This window comes from Phalangium opilio, unplaced genomic scaffold (assembly GCF_054372755.1).
Source record: "Phalangium opilio isolate 3A_F unplaced genomic scaffold, DU_Popi_V2 ptg000060l_1, whole genome shotgun sequence".
NCBI classification, from domain to species: Eukaryota; Metazoa; Arthropoda; class Arachnida; order Opiliones; family Phalangiidae; genus Phalangium; species Phalangium opilio.
In genome coordinates, this window is record NW_028324177.1 from 1045206 (window position 1) to 1062584 (window position 17379).

At 38.2% G+C, this 17379-nt stretch overlaps 8 non-coding genes across 8 annotated transcripts; all 8 read right to left on the reverse strand.

Annotated features, from left to right (window-relative positions):
• Positions 1-420: 420 nt before the first annotated feature.
• TRNAP-UGG (transfer RNA proline (anticodon UGG)) lies at positions 421-492 on the reverse strand. Its single transcript has one exon. It is a non-coding gene; the product is annotated as a tRNA-Pro (tRNA).
• Positions 493-576: 84 nt separating this feature from the next.
• TRNAP-UGG (transfer RNA proline (anticodon UGG)) lies at positions 577-648 on the reverse strand. The gene has a single exon. It is a non-coding gene; the product is annotated as a tRNA-Pro (tRNA).
• Positions 649-1212: 564 nt separating this feature from the next.
• Positions 1213-1284, reverse strand: TRNAP-UGG (transfer RNA proline (anticodon UGG)). Its single transcript has one exon. It is a non-coding gene; the product is annotated as a tRNA-Pro (tRNA).
• Positions 1285-2791: 1507 nt separating this feature from the next.
• TRNAP-UGG (transfer RNA proline (anticodon UGG)) lies at positions 2792-2863 on the reverse strand. Its single transcript has one exon. It is a non-coding gene; the product is annotated as a tRNA-Pro (tRNA).
• A 405-nt stretch (positions 2864-3268) lies between these two features.
• On the reverse strand, positions 3269-3340 carry TRNAP-UGG (transfer RNA proline (anticodon UGG)). The gene has a single exon. It is a non-coding gene; the product is annotated as a tRNA-Pro (tRNA).
• An 87-nt stretch (positions 3341-3427) lies between these two features.
• Positions 3428-3499, reverse strand: TRNAP-UGG (transfer RNA proline (anticodon UGG)). Its single transcript has one exon. It is a non-coding gene; the product is annotated as a tRNA-Pro (tRNA).
• A 399-nt stretch (positions 3500-3898) lies between these two features.
• TRNAP-UGG (transfer RNA proline (anticodon UGG)) lies at positions 3899-3970 on the reverse strand. Its single transcript has one exon. It is a non-coding gene; the product is annotated as a tRNA-Pro (tRNA).
• Positions 3971-4375: 405 nt separating this feature from the next.
• Positions 4376-4447, reverse strand: TRNAP-UGG (transfer RNA proline (anticodon UGG)). Its single transcript has one exon. It is a non-coding gene; the product is annotated as a tRNA-Pro (tRNA).
• Positions 4448-17379: the final 12932 nt, after the last annotated feature.

Consider the following 17379-nt stretch of genomic DNA (forward strand, 5'->3'; position numbering starts at 1 on the left):
TAGACCAACAAACCAAGTATGACACTGAAACATGCTAAACTCATAGGCCTACAATTAAACTAGTTGCATTATAATAGTCACTAAATTACTTCTGCAAAACTCGGGTCCGTCCGGGATTTGAACCCGAGTCCACTCGCACCCAAAGCGAGTATCATACCCCTAGACCGACGGACCTGCATGGCACCGAAACATGCCAAACTCGAAGGACTACAATTTAACTAATTGCATTTTAATAGTCACTAAATTACTTCTGCAAAACTCGGGTCCAACCGGGATTTGAACCCGGGACCACTCGCACCCAAAGCGAGTATCATACTCCTAGACCAACGGACCTGCATGGCACCGAAACATGCTAAACTCAAAGGACTACAATTTAACTAGTTGCATTTTAATAGTCACTAAATTACTTCTGCAAAACTCGGGTCCGTCCGGGAATTGAACCCGGGACCACTCGCACCCAAAGCGAGTATCATACCCCTAGACCAACGGACCTGTATGACACTGAAACATGCTAAACTCATAGGCCTACAATTTTACTATTTGTGTTTAAATAGTCAATCGCTTCTGCCAAAACTCGGGTCCGTCCGGGATTTTAACCCGGGACCACTCGCACCCAAAGCGAGTATCATACCCCTAGACCAACGGACCTGCATGACACTGAAACATGCTAAACTCATAGACCTACAATTTAACTAGTTGCAGTTTAATAGTCACTAAATTACTTCTGCAAAACTCGGGTCCGTCCGGGATTTGAACCCGGGACCACTCTCACCCAAAGCGAGTATCATACCCCTAGGCCAACGGACCTGCATGACACTGAAACATGCTAAACTCATAGGCCTACAATTTAACTAGTTGCATTTTAATAGTCACTAAATTACTTCTGCAAAACTCGGTCCGTCCGGGATTTGAACCCGGTAGCACTCACACCCGTAGCGAGTATCATAACCCTAGACCAACAAACCAAGTATGACACTGAAACATGCTAAACTCATAGGCCTACAATTAAACTAGTTGCATTATAATAGTCACTAAATTACTTCTGCAAAACTCGGGTCCGTCCGGGATTTGAACTCGAGTCCACTCGCACCCAAAGCGAGTATCATACCCCTAGACCAAAGGACCTGCATGGCACCGAAACATGCTAAACTCAAAGGACTACAATTTAACTAATTGCATTTTAATAGTCACTAAATTACTTCTGCAAAACTCCGGTCCGTCCGGGATTTGAACCCGGGACCACTCGCACCCAAAGCGAGTATCATACTCCTAGACCAACGGACCTGCATGACACTAAAACATGCTAAACTCATAGGCCTACAATTAAACTAGTTGCATTTTAATAGTCACTAAATTACTCCTACAAAACTTGGGTCCGTCCGGGATTTGAATCCGGGACCACTCGCACCCAAAGCGAGTATCATACCCCTAGACCAACGGACCTGTATGACACTGAAACATGCTAAACTCATAGGCCTACAATTTTACTATTTGTGTTTAAATAGTCAATCGCTTCTGCCAAAACTCGGGTCCGTCCGGGATTTTAACCCGGGACCACTCGCACCCAAAGCGAGTATCATACTCCTAGACCAACGGACCTGCATGACACTAAAACATGCTAAACTCATAGGCCTACAATTAAACTAGTTGCATTTTAATAGTCACTAAATTACTCCTACAAAACTCGGGTCTGTCCGGGATTTGAACCCGGGACCACTCGCACCCAAAGCGAGTATCATACCCCTAGACCAACGGACCTGTATGACACAGAAACATGCTAAACTCATAGGCCTACAATTTTACTATTTGTGTTTAAATAGTCAATCGCTTCTGCCAAAACTCGGGTCCGTCCGGGATTTGAACCCGGTACCACTCACACCCAAAGCGAGTATCATACCCCTAGACCAACGGACCTGTATGACACTGAAACATGCTAAACTCATAGGCCTACAATTTTACTATTTGTGTTTAAATAGTCAATCGCTTCTGCCAAAACTCGGGTCCGTCCGGGATTTTAACCCGGGACCACTCGCACCCAAAGCGAGTATCATAACCCTAGACCAACGGACCTGCATGGCACCGAAACATGCTAAACTCAAAGGACTACAATTTAACTAGTTGCATTTTAATAGTCACTAAATTACTTCTGCAAAACTCGGGTCCGTCCGGGATTTGAACCCGGGACCACTCGCACCCAAAGCGAGTATTATACCCCTAGATCAACGGACCTGTATGACACTGAAACATGCTAAACTCATAGGCCTACAATTTTACTATTTGTGTTTAAATAGTCAATCGCTTCTGCCAAAACTCGGGTCCGTCCGGGATTTTAACCCGGGACCACTCGCACCCAAAGCGAGTATCATAACCCTAGACCAACAAACCAAGTATGACACTGAAACATGCTAAACTCATAGGCCTACAATTAAACTAGTTGCATTATAATAGTCACTAAATTACTTCTGCAAAACTCGGGTCCGTCCGGGTTTTGAACCCGAGTCCACTCGCACCCAAAGCGAGTATCATACCCCTAGACCGACGGACCTGCATGGCACCGAAACATGCCAAACTCGAAGGACTACAATTTAACTAATTGCATTTTAATAGTCACTAAATTACTTCTGCAAAACTCGGGTCCATCCGGGATTTGAACCCGGCACCACTCGCACCCAAAGCGAGTATCATACTCCTAGACCAACGGACCTGCATGGCACCGAAACATGCTAAACTCAAAGGACTACAATTTAACTAGTTGCATTTTAATAGTCACTAAATTACTTCTGCAAAACTCGGGTCCGTCCGGGATTTGAACCCGGGACCACTCGCACCCAAAGCGAGTATCATACCCCTAGACCAACGGACCTGCATGACACTGAAACATGCTAAACTCATAGGCCTACAATTTAACTAGTTGCAGTTTAATAGTCACTAAATTACTTCTGCAAAACTCGGGTCCGTCCGGGATTTGAACCCGGGACCACTCTCACCCAAAGCAAGTATCATACCCCTAGGCCAACGGACCTGCATGACACTGAAACATGCTAAACTCATAGGCCTACAATTTAACTACTTGCATTTTAATAGTCACTAAATTACTTCTGCAAAACTCGGTCCGTCCGGGATTTGAACCCGGTAGCACTCACACCCGTAGCGAGTATCATAACCCTAGACCAACAAACCAAGTATGACACTGAAACATGCTAAACTCATAGGCCTACAATTAAACTAGTTGCATTATAATAGTCACTAAATTACTTCTGCAAAACTCCGGTCCGTCCGGGATTTGAACCCGGGACCACTCGCACCCAAAGCGAGTATCATACTCCTAGACCAACGGACCTGCATGACACTAAAACATGCTAAACTCATAGGCCTACAATTAAACTAGTTGCATTTTAATAGTCACTAAATTACTCCTACAAAACTCGGGTCCGTCCGGGATTTAAACCCGGGACCACTCGCACCCAAAGCGAGTATCATACCCCTAGACCAACGGACCTGTATGACACTGAAACATGCTAAACTCATAGGCCTACAATTTTACTATTTGTGTTTAAATAGTCAATCGCTTCTGCCAAAACTCGGGTCCGTCCGGGATTTTAACCCGGGACCACTCGCACCCAAAGCGAGTATCATACTCCTAGACCAACGGACCTGCATGACACTAAAACATGCTAAACTCATAGGCCTACAATTTAACTAGTTGCATTTTAATAGTCACTAAATTACTTCTGCAAAACTCGGGTCCGTCCTGGATTTGAACCCGGGACCACTCGCACCCAAAGCGAGTATCATACCCCTAGACCAACGGACCTGTATGACACTGAAACATGCTAAACTCATAGGCCTACAATTTTACTATTTGTGTTTAAATAGTCAATCGCTTCTGCCAAAACTCGGGTCCGTCCGGGATTTTAACCCGGGACCACTCGCACCCAAAGCGAGTATCATACCCCTAGACCAACGGACCTGCATGACACTGAAACATGCTAAACTCATAGGCCTACAATTTAACTAGTTGCAGTTTAATAGTCACTAAATTACTTCTGCAAAACTCGGGTCCGTCCGGGATTTGAACCCGGGACCACTCTTACCCAAAGCGAGTATCATACCCCTAGGCCAACGGACCTGCATGACACTGAAACATGCTAAACTCATAGGCCTACAATTTAACTTGTTGCATTTTAATAGTCACTAAATTACTTCTGCAAAACTGGGGTCCGTCCGGGATTTGAACCCGAGTCCACTCGCACCCAAAGCGGGTATCATACTCCTAGACCAACGGACCTGCATGGCACCGAAACATGCTAAACTCAAAGGACTACAATTTAACTAATTGCATTTTAATAGTCACTAAATTACTTCTGCAAAACTCCGGTCCGTCCGGGATTTGAACCCGGGACCACTCGCACCCAAAGCGAGTATCATACTCCTAGACCAACGGACCTGCATGACACTAAAACATGCTAAACTCATAGGCCTACAATTAAACTAGTTGCATTTTAATAGTCACTAAATTACCCAAGGAACATGCCTGTTAATTTGTGCCAGACTTTCCAGAAACACCCTGTATATTACATGCGGTTGAACTTAAACCACGTACTGCTCTCTATCTTTACTAATATCGACTAAAGGGTTTAGTTTAAACTTGGAGCCGTTTAACATGAGTAAAGGGTTAAAATAAACGTATGTTCACATGTAATTATGTAGCGTTATCGATGTTCTCTCTCGGAAATTTAAGTCACAAACAAGTATTTTTAGCTTTAATTTTCTTGTTGTTTTCCACAATATGCGTGCGAGCAGAGAGAATTTATAATAGGGAGTGGAAGTTCTTGCCCTTGACAGTGCTAAATGCAATGTAGCTCAAACAAGTAGGCTGCGACGCTAAAACTGGCCAGGTAAATTTCCGGTCACGTGATTCTCCTTTAATTTTAAAGTTTACCCTCAATCACTGTTGGTTGTGCAATTACCCAATAAGGGTTCGCGATTTCGAGTGCAACTGGCGCCATTTGGAGTTATTTTAAGTCAGATGTTTCCCTTTCCCTAAAAAGGTAGTGTCCATCTCCCTAGACCCTCCCGCAACATTCAAAAAATAGTACCGGAAATAGACCTGGCCAGTTTTGTTGATCACGTGATTTTTGAGCTACATAATATTCCTCAGTTTCTTTCTACTCCCTATTATAAATTCTCTCTGGAGTGAGGAATGATTGTTCGGGCTAGATTAATCTGGGAATACTCTTCTCTGTGCGTGCAATCAAATGGTTATTCGCGCTTGATTAATCTAGATATTTTCCTATGTATGCTTGTAACAGTGGCGTCGCTAGGCCTTTTTGGGGGCTATAGCCCCCCACCAAATTTCAAAGTTTGCCCCCTCAAAATAATCCGTAAACCCTATACTACCAAAAAATTTCTCATAGCCCCCTAAAATTCTGTAGCAATATAAAAATTACAATTCTTAATTTATTCAGTTTCATAAATGCCAATATTGTTAGGTAAATGTACACGTATATTTTATAGTTAATACTTATTAAAGACGTTCCAAACAATATACATCAAATTGGTTAAATAAAACCTTTAACAATACTATACAATTTTTTCAAACTTAATCTTATTAATCATTTTTTAATTTATTTCGACTTTAAACATAAGTTAGAAACACTTTGACCACTATCCTAAATTGAAATTTTTATTTACAATTATTTCTCAAAATTACTAAACTCAGGTGTCTAAAAGCAGAAAGAGAAGTGACATAGGAGAAAGGTTTTCTGAATCAGAAGTCCAGCTTTGTACTTTAGAAATGCACAGGTATCTCTTGGAATGCTTTGCGCTTGACGAAAAAGAAGGTTCTATTTACGGGGTACGTTCTGAGAGCCCTCTGCTTAGACTTAGTTACTTTGATTTAACGACACAACTCCCAGTAGACATTATGCATGATTTACAAGAAGGGATCATAAGTAAAATTCTTAAACTGGTTTTGTCCAAATTCATTTCATCAAGCGGGATTTCTCTTGAAATGTAAAATCAAAAACTTTCTGATTTCCCTTACGGAAAGTCAGAAAAAACACGCCTCAAATTCAGGTTAGAAATGCTGTTTTGGGTAATGGACAACTTAAAGGCACAGCCACGGAGCTCTTCCGCTTATTTAGACTCTTACCTCTGAAGAATACATTACTAATGATAACCCATACTGGGGGATATATATTCAGCTTAGAAAAATATGTGATAATTTATTCTCACATGCCAAAGGAATGTTTGTCTGATCTTGAAAAAGAAATTAAAGTGTTTCTCACACAAGTTAAAAGGTTTTGTGGTGATGAGTTTTTAACACCAAAATTTCATTGTCTAATTCTTTATGTTGGTTGCATTAAAACATTTGGCCCTCTTCGTTATATATCGTGCATTGGGTTCGAAAGCAAGCATTCTTATTTTAAAGCCATTACCCTAACTTGCAAAAATTTCAAGAATATCACAAAAACTCTATCGCACAAACACCAATTTTGCCAGTGTGTCAGAAAAACGCCTTGCATTGAACACACACATCATTAGGATCATTCATTGAAAAAGCAACACTGCCTCTTGAAATAAAAACCCAACTTAGCCCGGATTTACCTAATGAATTATTTTCTGTTAGAACGGCAATTTACGACAGCATTCAATTTGCGATTAGAAACCTTCTCGTTTATGAACTAACTTTGTCGTAAAATCCAAGATTTTTAGAAATAAAGTTTCTATTCTCCGTAAATAATCGCTTATTAATAGTGGGATCTCTTTTCAACTGTTAAGGGATTTCTGAACGTTTACATTGTTATGAACTTACATCGCAACAGTTTTGTTAATGGAGGATTATAGAAGCGGGTGTGTTTACCAATTACCATATTATAGACAAGTACCAAATTGGAGACAAAACTTACATACCCATGCGATATGGGTGTCTTTCCAACCTGAATTTTTTCAAAAAGTTGACAATTTAATTTAATTATAATTGATTTTTGGATGATAATTTTTACAAATGTGACCAGCGTTTTAAAATTTTAACTTTTGGTTTTACATGGTTTTATTTACAGGTTTTATGTATGAATATATTTATTTTATTTTTTAATTCGATTAACGTGGAACTTGTAAAATTTGGCATAATATTTTTGTTTATCCATATTAAAATCATATTAAATATTTATTTGGACATTTTGACTTTTTTAATTCTTGTTTTTAAGAAGAAAAATTACATTGCATATGAGCTTTAAATAATGCATGACATAATTTAATTCATTCTATATACTTGGAAGTAGGTATTTAATGTGGAACTCAAATCAAATTCCCTCGTCAGCTTTTTTGTTGTTCCTCTCAGTTAATCCCATGGGGTGAAGGACGGTTGAATGCTTTCTCCTTTAGTCCCTTTATAAATGTCTTTCCCCCTCGCAGGTGACCAAACTTTCATGCAATATTGTGTATAACCAACCCTATTACTTAGGTTCTATTTTTTCTATTTGTATTTCTAAAGCAAAAGCAAGTAACTATGACTGAAAACCACTGAGTATTGTATATCTGAAATATCTTTCGCCTTCTCGAGAGGCGCGACACTGTTTCTTAGACTAAGAACTTCAGATTTAAAAATAAGAGGAAATCAACTTCTTCAAGCGAGTCTTCAATGGAAGTTGAAAAGGAAAATCAAGTGATTTATCGATTTTTCTACTCCTATCAAACTTCTGTGGCTAGTTAAACATCCGAAAAATATATCCGAATGCTTTTAAAAATCAAAACAAATTCAAATTTCATCCATAATTTAAACGTAGCTCCCCTGACCAATCGTGAACCACCCCAGCTTCCCGCGTGAGAAGTGGTTAACATTGTATGCGACATTAAACAAGCCACGGAAATTTTATTAGAGGGAAGGTCGGGTTATTCAATTGATAGGAGGTGCAACTTTGAAATCATCAATAAAATTTAAGTCCGTTTTCGGATTTATTTCCTCGATGTTAGACTATGATGCATCGACAAAAACCACTTCACTTTACAATTCACCCTTCCTTAAAGATAGACAAATTTAATAACAGAGAAATTTCATGATTCAGGTGGAGAAATTGTATTCTTGAAAAAATCGAGGGAATGAACCCCTCGGTTTTAAAAAATTCTGGGAAGCGTGTGGGTTAAGCAAAGCGTATAGAATGCGCCACATTTTTCTGGTGAATACCTTCGTCTCCCCGTTTATTCCTCCCGTCGAGCGAACCTTCCTTGGAAACCTTGTACTGAATGTACTAGACCATGCTTTTACTGTAAATAAGGAGTAGTGACATCTTTTCAAACAAATTCTTTTCTCGGGGATAAAATCTGATCCTTTTTCGATAAGGGTTAGAGATAACACATCTTTATATATCTACGTGGTAGAGCGGGGCGAGGGGCTGCTATCTTTCACTAGAAGGTGTACACCTGATTTCAGATTCATGAATTCCTCCATTTTCAACTTTATGAATTCATGATTCTCTACTGAATACTGAATTCTTAGAAAGAATTCACGGAATTCATCAATGTGTTAGATGACTTCACGCAAGTAGAAAATGAACTCACACCTGAATTTATGAATTTTGAAGTGAATTCGTGGAATTCATCATTGAATTCGAGTGTGAATTCGTAAATGGTTAAATGAATACAGGGAATTCCAAGAATTCACTGAATTCATCAATATTTTAGAAGAATTCACCAAATTTAATTGAGATCTCAATGAATTCATCCGTGAATTCGTCAATTTTCAAGTGAATTCATCAGTAAAATCGTAAATTTTGAAATTAATTCACTGAATTCCTCTTTGAAATTCCAGTATTCAAATGTTTTAACTTTTTAAGTGCATTTTCGGTAAATAATTTGGTGAAGGACTTGTCACGTTACTAGTCTCTGTACACCGATTACGGGTAAAAGCGTTAGAATTGAAATCAGTGCACACGGCTGTACCTTTGACTGTACTAAAGAGATGGCACGTAAACGTGAAATCCCTGCCCTTGTCAGTGGTTAATTAAATGATAAGACTTTACCAGTCATCGGTGTAAGTTATTAATACGTTTACTGTAATGGATGGTTAAAAACACGAACATATTTTCATAAGAAAGGGGCTCCCGAGTGAACTTGTTTTTGACCTTACTAGATTGCGCCGTTTGAAAAATTCAAATCTAGTGTGGTAACCATGGTAACAGGAAGGATTTTTGGGTGTTTTTGCTATCTGTTCTCTAAAGGCATACCAATAAACCACTAACGTAAAAGTTTGCGGGTGCTCTGACGTAGCTCATGACTATTTATTCAGCAAGACCAAATGAATACACAATACCTATCAAGAGGCCTTATTCAAAACTGTTTCAACTAAATTTTGTAAAGACTAGAGTTTATTACGTCAAATGAAGTACACTGAACAATACTTATAATGAAATATTGTTATTTTTATTTTTTGAACCACGAAAGTTGATATTTATAAGGTTACTTCAAAATGTAGCATTTTTATTTTTTTCTGGTTGATGTCGTTTTCGTTGATGTAAAAATTTTAATTCCTTCATCCTGAGAAAGAAATAGACGGTTATCTTGAAACTCGGGTCGCGGGATAGTGTACTTATAGAATTTTATATAATAAAACCCGTTTGATTGCATTTCCGTACGTTCCAATTCAAAATTTGAGGTTAATGAATACCAATTGCATAAGACACCTAAGCCTTTATGGGTTTTCTTTGAGTCAGTTTTGTTGTACGTCGGAGCTACTGGAGCTTCTGGTAGCGAATATTCTCTTTTTTTCCAAGTTCCAGTCAAGTATGAAAATCCAAGGACTAACCCTATTAATAGTTGGGAATCTTCCCTTTTTTTAAATACGGTCCCTTCACCTATTTTAATTGTATCTTGTTTTTTGACAGTAAATTTTGATATATCATGCAAATGAGATGTTCGAGAAGTGTTGATTTTTTCAGCTACTCTACGGAGTCGATCGCTACTCAATTTATTTTCTGTATTGCTTAAGAGCCAGCAGAGAGATGATTTTCTAACCACAATTTTCCGTCCATTTTTCGTTATTAATGGAACAAATGGACTGGTTATTGGAAGAGCGCCATCCTAACAGTTTAGTTCTAGCGAGTAATCTTTGAGGTCAGCACCTCCACACGATAACAGCACGCAAAGATCTTCTCCAATATCTTCATGTAGGCCTACTGTAGATATGTCCAGTTTTGCTTGTTGCTCTGACTGTGAAGCCGTGCTTAGCTCCAAATCATCTCGTTCAATATCGGTATCCGAGTCATAGTGCAAGTTCGTTTGATGATTATGTTCAATTTCTATAGTTTTCTTTATAGGTGTAAGTTGACAGTTTAAGTCTGAATGTGTTGAAGGCATACCGAGTTTAGTAGCATCTTCAATTGCTTCTTCTTCAGCTTTAAGAACTAAGGCATCGATTTCTCTACTACTAGGTATCTTTCCAGAGAAAGAATCGTTAATTACGTTGTTATTTCTCGGAAATGTGATATCGAAGTCTGAATCGGTGGCGTTGCATTTAGTGATAATATCACTTTGAAGTTGGATTCGTTTCAGCCTGTGAATCATATCTAACAAACTGAAATTAACTACCGTAGAAAACGTACTGGTTAACGATCTGGCGGCTCTGAAGAAACTTTCGCAAGTTTGGCTTGAAAATAGCCAAGGCAAGAATAATTCCTCGTTTCCAGTGTCACGAAGCTTCTCCATTACCAAAATCAAAGAATGGGCATTAATCTCTATACAAGAGTATGTGTTGTAGATGATAAAGTTATCAGTTACGTTATAGTCTGAATGATTTAAAATCCACGATCTCCAAATTCGCACAAAGAAAACAACGTACCAGATGTCAAATACTCTTTGAGAAGGTCTCAATCCTTTATCTAGAAACGTTCTTAGGGATCTTTTAATCAACGCAAGGTATTGAACTGTGCCTTCGCTACCTGGAACAATTTCTTTCAACAGACTTGAAACTTTAGGGTCCGATATTTTCTCCACAGCCAAGAAGTTCATTCTATCCTTCGGCTCCAAGTCACTATAGGAAAGCGCGTGTAAATCTTTTGGAGTGGTTTCTAAAAGTGTGGTCAGGTGAGTCATTGAAATAATGTGTTTACCACACGGCAAAACACTTGACTTTTTCAAAATTCGATTTCTAAATTTTGTTCCAATGTGCATAATATCCTGGACACTGATAATATCTGGATGTGTGTCTGCCTGAAACCACTCTCGCTCATCGTTATGTAATGGTATAGATGCAACCATCCGCATACTCTTCAATAAACGACTGTCACCGTCTGAAGATACTCCAACGATTTCAATGCCATGATTTTCAGCGCTTTGTCGAATATAGTTCCACCTAGTTGTAACATCCACAGCAGTAAATTTATTGTTGGTTCCAAAGATGGCCAAACAAAAAGACGGCGTGTTTTCTTTTACCGGCTGAGCCATAATCACGTACGCCAATGAAGCCGATTCATTGTTTACTATGTGACTTTCTATTTCTTTTGCTGAATTTGCTGGAAAAGATGAAAGCACAGGCAATCCAGTTTCAGCGTCCATGGGTGAAACCAGACCCACGATTTGATTGTTCTGAGAGTCATATTGTATCTTCCCTGTAATTCTGGTCCCATCTTCACTTATCCAGACTTTGAAGGGCAAATTTCTTTCTAATAGGAAATCTTTAAGCTCAGACATCGTAAGTTTACCTTCGATTACAGCCGGGCCATTGTCTTTTATAGATTTTAGAATAGTTTGAGTTGAGGAAGCGGTAGATTTTTCTGTATTGTTTCGTATGACAAGCGGCCCCCGATTAAAAACAAGTAGGTTGAAAATAGTTTGATAGTATTTTTATATCGCTTTCCCTTCCTTTCTTTTCTAGAATTTTCTTCGGCAGTATTCATTAACCCTGATAGAAAAGAATCAACTTTCATCCCACTTTTTTCGAGTGATTTTCTTTGGTTATTTCCAGTTAAATAAGCGCTAAACCTCTTGTTTAGTTCTTCGTTGTTTTTCACAAGAACCTGAACTTCATTCAAGATTTTAAAACAATCCGTTATCACTCTTTGATTTTGATTTACGCGTTGAAATTCCCCTTTTCTTCTTTCAGCTCTGCTGTATCGATTATCTCGCCATTTGCTAGTTTTAGAGACCTGTTTAATAGGTTGATCTTCAATGACGCAGTTGGTCTCTACACTGCGCCATTGGGCTCTTCCTCCGGAAGTGACTCGGTTTGATATTGTATGTGCTGGCTGTTTCTGGGTAGCTTCTGAGGTACATCATCAACATCGATATCAGTCATTGCAGGTTTTTGTTTAGAATCACTGTTCTCATCAGCACTGAGACACTCTGCAGCATCATTTTCAGACATATGCAATGTTCTTTTCATATCTCGTTTGAAGTTATGTGCGAAAAGGGTGTTCATTGTACTGTTCTTTGGCTTTGGTGCTCCATTGATCACGTGTACTTTCACATGTCTCGAAAAATTTGAAGTTATCCAACGCTTTTGCCCAGATTTCAAAGATGCTGTTGGCAAATTGATTGATGCATCACATATAGGGCAAATTGCTTTGGCCGATAGAGCGAAACTAGCATTCTCCGAGTTGTTATCAGGTGAAGTACTTTCACTGGCTATTTCTACATATATAGCGGTGAATTTTTCTATGAAATCGGGTTCTTGACCAAGTAGCAATGATTTGACCGAATTGGTTAGAAGTGTTGTTAGCTTTGCCTTTTCGTCCGTTACATTTACATAAGGAAGCTTTTTCGCCATTTTGCGCTCGTCTTCATTGGTAACTGCTGTTTGTGACCAGGCCTGGTGTTTCGACTTTGTTGATTTCGTCAGTTGGTTGGATGGTGTCAATATTTCGTATTTACTAAAATAATCCTCAGGCTTATTTGTAATAAATTTTGCAATTCCTTTTAGAAGAATTTTATGCCCTGGTAGAATTTTGAATTGTGTAGTATTTTTGGCATATTTCCCGAAATAATGCTCCAGATTAGCGTCTTCAGGCAAGTCCATTTTCATTTCTCCTCTGGCATATTCTTCTAATTTCACCAAATTACTATCAGATATGTTTTTAAGGGCCATTGGGTTGTCGAATCCGGTCAACTTAAGCAGTTTCTTCAAATATAATGGTAGTTCATGAGTAAACCCAAGATCATATTTTAAAACACACCAAAGTTTGTTTTCGTCCGGAGATCCCTAAATCCAATGTCATGTTTAAATATTTTAATGAATCATTCTGAAAAGAACCTATTCTAACATACTGAAAAGAACCTATTCAAACATACTGAAAAGAACCTATTCAAACATACTGAAAAGAACCTATTCAAACATACTGAAGAGAACCTATTCAAACATACTGAAAAGAACCTATTCAAACATACTGAAAAGAACCTATTCAAACATACTGAAAAGAACCTATTCAAACATACTGAAAAGAACCTATTCAAACATACTGAAAAGAACCAATTCAAACATACTGAAAAGAACCTATTCAAACATTTTGAAAAGAACCTATTCAAACATACTGAAAAGAACCTATTCAAACATACTAAAAAAACCTATTCAAACATACTAAAAAGAACCTATTCAAATATACTAAAAATAACCTATTCAATCATTCGATATAGATATTAAACATACATTCTAAACAATCTAAGACTTAATGAGATAAAATCTTAAAGAAATATTCTAAACAATGTAAGAGTTAATGAGATAAAATCCGATAAAATCTTAAACAAACATTCTAAACAATCTAAGAATTAATGAGATAAAATCTAAACATTGCAAACTGAATCTAAACATAGTTTACAGACTAGGAGGATTCATACCATTTACACAAGGAGGCCTGGCTTCAGACTCACCTAGTGAGTCAGGTCTCTTTGTGTAACAAGCGAACCCTGGTCTCCATGTGTAAATGGTATGAATCCTCCTAGTCTGTAAACAATGTGTAAACATTGCAAACTCAATCTAAACATTTTACTCGTCATTTAAAATAGTAAACACCGTTTTAAGGTACACTCACGTATATTCTTATTCTTTTATTTGGATCCTTTTTTTCCTCCCCCTCCTTAGAACAGGTACATTCGGCATGTACGCTAGACATGTTTTCAACCCGCAACACCGAAGAGCTTTAATATTAAAGTCTGCCTAATACTGAGTTTACTAGTATAATCTGAGACTATCAGCTAAAAAGATTACCAAAAGATTGTTTTGTTATGAAAATAAAATTTGCAGTGTGCTTTCTCTGTTGCCTACGAGTAAAATGAACACAGAAAGATAAATAAAGACCCCTTGGGAAATTGGAACGTTCCATGGAATTTTTTCGATACGCTTAGAAAGGATTTTCCCACGAAGCGAAACAAGTGCTGGGCAGGTCTAACATAACGTTTACAAAAATATCTCATCGAAAAAAAATATGAATACACGAAAAAGATGAATACCGAGGAATTCATTGCGGAATTCACTGACTACTGTAGGAATTCACCAGAATTCTTAAAGAATTCGTGCTCATTTTTCTGAATTCAAATGAATTCATGCTAATTTTCGGGAACACAATTGAATTCATTTAAAAATTTAGGAATACGCTGGAATTCACAAGAATTCAGGAAATTATTTAGGGGAATTAGTAGTATATAAATGAGAGAACGGGATGGGTATGAATTTGCCATAGAGATAACATGGGGTATGATACCCTATGGGGAAATTAACATTGGGTATGAAAATTCGACGGTCTCTAATTTTCCCGAAGCGGCTTTTTTGTGCACCTTGGACGGCACGGAGAGTATTTAAGTCTCACGGTAAAATGAGAACAGAGCGGGACGGTTATGGACCATAGAAATAACATTGGGTGTATAAGTTTTGCCGCCTCATAGTACGGTAGAGGCTGACAAAGGTAGTACGGAGGGTCCGTACATAAATCGACGAGGGGGATTGAATTCTTACCGTTTCAGAGTACGGGGAAGACCGAATTAATTGTACGAAAATTATTTGCCTAATCATCGGTGCTTTCCCTGGTATATTACGGGAGTCTGGGGTCGAAAGAGAACGAAGAGTTCTCAAATTTCCCATCCGAGAGAGAGATAGCTCTAGTTTCGTTACGATGAGAGAACTCGAGGTTTGGAATTTCATAAACTGTTTATGCGTGCATTTCACCCATACGAGACAGTTGTCTGTGGCGGTGGTGTTTTTTTAATTAGATAAATCGGAATATAGGAGAGAAGAAAATTAAGCTAAATTTTGACGGTCTTTGAACGAATCGCGTACGGTTGGATATAAGAGATGGGAAAAGTTGGGTATACGTACAGGGTGATAGAAGAAACATGAGGCATGGATGAGGGATATACCCTATGGAATATTACCATAGGTATATACATGTATATACATATTACATGGATTATAGTATTATTAAGGTAAAGTATAGTATGTCTATATTATGAAGCAAAAGAGGAATATCTTTCGGAGAGAATGGTACAAAGTTCAACAAAAGTTTCGAGGAAAATTTACTATATAAAGCTGAATTTTTACATTTTAAACATCATTCTGAATTACCTTCTGCGAGTCTCTTACACCTCAGAATTTACTTAATAATATGATGTAAGTATGGTAGTCTATACCTTGATATTTTACAGTATTTACAAGATATTTTCGAAACTTATAGGAATCCTCTCAAGACTTTCCCTATTTCTACCACCAAAGGGGTAACGGTTACTCCAGATTGTAACATTTTTATCGGAACATTGAATGGAAGTGTGGGCATCGCTTTAACAGAAAGTCATTTCAAACAACTTCGGGACAAGTACGATCAAATATCTTCCTTCTTGGAAAGCGATTCCATTGAAAACTCTTCGTTTTTCTTCGAAGGATCGGAAACAAGACGAGTCCAGCTAAGCATTTTCCAAAATCGGAGAGCGGTGGACGTGAGAGAAATCATCCTCGGAACTGGGACGAATTATGGAAAGCAGTACCTAACCAAAAGGGGTTTTACCATATCGCAATACCCTTGGAAGACCTTGATGGACAAATACGACGAAATCATAGCGTATCACAACGAGGTCAAACGGGTCTTCAAAAATATCAAAAGAGACGTACTGGACCATATTACTGAATACGTGGATAAGCAATGCAATGGTTGTAAAATTGATCATCCCTCACAAAAACAACACGATTGTCTGATGATTGATTGGAACACCCGTTTAGACACGTATTTTGTAGACGCGATGGATACTATTAGTTATTCCGAAGTTACCCATAAAATTGACACCTTTTTAAATGAGGATATTCGCGATGCGATTATGTCTTTCATTGTATGTAACGCTAAAAAGATGTTGTATAAAACTGAAGATTTTTAAACAATAAATAATTGGTATTAAAGTCTCAATTCTCTATGTCGTAGCTCATTTAAAATCATGGACCCAGTGATGAAGCATCCATTCACTGGGCTTGTCTCAGGTCCCACGCAATGTGGCAAGTCACATTTCATTGCGAAATTAATTAAGCATAACGCATCCTGCATTTCCCCACCTCCCCAAAGAATAGTTTGGTGTTATACAGAGCATCAAGAGAAATTATTTAATTCCGTGTTGGAAAATAATCCTAACGTTGAGTTTCACGAGGGTTTATTAGACCCGAGCAATTTGAATCCCGAGGCTAGAAATTTTCTAATCCTCGACGATCTATTATGCGAAATAGCTAATAACAACGACGTCACTAACTTATTTATTCGAGGTTCCCATCACCGTAACACTTCGGTACTCATTCTAATGCAAAATTTGTTTTATCACGGGAAAGAAGTTAGGACCCTCAATTTAAATTCCCAATACCTCGTAATTTTTCGTTCGGCTAGAGACGTCTCCAGTGTCTTAAATATCGCTAAACAAATTTCCCCTTCTAATACCAAGTTTGTTGTCGATGCATTTCGTCAAGCCGTGGCGAAACCATACGGTTATTTATTCATCGACCTGAAGCCAAACACTGCAGATGAATATCGACTGCGAACGGGAATAATACCGGGGGAAGAAGCCGCTATTTTTGTACCGAAATAAAATGACTATATCAACATCAAAACGGGTGTGTAAGAACTTGAATTTTTTAAAATTTTTGAGCACCTGTAACGCGAAACAGAGGAAGGCTATCATCAAACTATCGAATCGTGACGCTATATTAGCCATAGTCGAATGTTGTATAAATGTACTACGCGGTAACATTCAACTAACAGACGGGCAAAAGATACGATTGAAGAAACACCGTAATGTGTTGCATAAACTTTGTAGAAAAATTCCTCTTGCTAGTTCAGAAAGGGAGTTTTCTCCCAATTTTATTAGCACCGTTACTCTCAATCATTAGTTCAGTTGCTGGCTCTGCCATAAATCGTGCCATAAATA